The sequence below is a fragment of the Apis dorsata genome, unplaced genomic scaffold (assembly GCF_000469605.1).
Source record: "Apis dorsata unplaced genomic scaffold, Apis dorsata 1.3 scaffold_77, whole genome shotgun sequence".
Classification (NCBI taxonomy): Eukaryota; Metazoa; Arthropoda; class Insecta; order Hymenoptera; family Apidae; genus Apis; species Apis dorsata.
Window position 1 is genome coordinate 481,923 of NW_006263375.1, and position 1,852 is coordinate 483,774.

Genomic DNA, 1,852 nt, shown 5'->3' on the forward strand with positions numbered 1-1,852 from the left:
GGATACCTTGTCGAGGATAGGCTGCCGGTGCAAGTAGGTTTAATATTTGATACCGCGGGCTGGTCATCCTGCCGAGGCGATAACACAGGCCCCGCGGGAACCTTCCGCCCAACATCCCTTGGAAAACGACTGCCGCCAAACTCGCAACCCGCCTCCTCCTCCTCCTCCTCCTCCTCCTCCTCCCCCTTTTCCGACCGCGGTTCCATCTCGTGTCTTTTCCCTCTTCCTTCTCCTTCCTCCGCCGCCGCTCTTCCCATTACCGCCCCCTCCTTTTCCCTTTTTTTCGCCCTCGAAAAATCAACACGATTGTCCTCCCGTTCGACCGATAAACGCGTGCGTACGTAACTTTTTATGGATTATATCTCCTTCTATAAAATATATCTTTCGTTTTTTTTCGAATATGAGAGATGGTGAGAGATGGAATTGAAATTTGATCGAATCGGATGGATCGAAGGATGGATCGTTGGACGCGGAGTGAAAGTTAGGGAAGATGTATAATGACTTTGGTTTTCGCCGTTGGTTGGCAAACCGTTGGTTGGTCGGTTCACCGATTGAGAAGCGAAGAATAGCGTGAAACGCGGCTTTACTCGTTTATTGGATCGACGAAAGTCCCGTAGCCTTGTGGGAGCAACGGAGGGGATCTGGGTTAGGGAAGGGTCCATGACACTTTAAAAATTCATTATGAAATAGCTCACACAAATCTGCACTTACTACGAGGACGCGGCGAAGGCCGATCAAACGGCGGCACAGCTGATCGTTAAAATACCTTCGATTCACCTCCTCGAGTTTCGGATGTATACGCGAGATGAGATTATTGTACGAAGAAAACGCCAAACTTCAAGGTTGGAAGCTACCCTGAAAGGTTGAATAAGGAAAGGAAATTGATTCGAACAGTTACGCGAATTTTACTACTTTACTACTTGCATTCGATTCGATCGTGCATTTTTAAAATGTTGGAAATCCTCGAAGAAGAATGCAATGTAGGGTTCAAAATTATCCGTGTTTGCTCGATCGATTTTTACGTGTATATAAGTATACGATTATTTTAACTCGTTGATAAAAATTGAATATTCAAAGAAGATTTATTATTACCGTCGGAAGCAAAAATACGTTTCAACGGCATTATTTATGCGCAATGTAAAAGACCGCTTTAAATAATAATCATTTCAAACGACACAGGTTAACCACAATCGAATACGTTACACAGACAAATCGATTATTCTTTCGAATAATGTATGCGATGCTTTTTTTTTTTTTTTAAATGCAACAGCGCGAAGAAGAAAACAAAGGCTGTTTCGATTATTTACCCATTTTTCTTTGTTACACCCTGTTTTCAATGGAGCTAATATAAATATACCGCGCTTACTACTTCGGTGTAATAATACTTAAACTGAGGAATAAAGAAAGAAAAAAGAAAGAAAAGAGAAGAGAATACTACCTTCGACACTATCGAGTCAAACGCGTAATTAAAATACTTTCTTGAAAATAATCAAACTTAAAAACCTCTAACGCCAAGTAACTCGAATCGACGAAAGCCGTAGCGAGTAGCACAAATAGAAGACGACAAAAGGGAATCCGTGCGATACTTCCGTGAAACTAATTCTCATCCAGATGATCGAAAACTATATTGATACAATTGCAGAGCATGAGGAGGATTAAAAAAGAAGGAGCGGTGGGACGCGTGGGGAGAAGGAGCTGCGTAAGCGACCTTGGCTGACAAAGGGTGACTGGGGCCGCCGAGCAGCCGGTTTACGACGCGAGCCAACTAATCCAACGGCGACAGCGGCAGCGGCAGCAGTAGCCGGAGAGAGATTTCGCGGTGGTCGAAGAAAAGCGAGCGGACGCGAGGGAA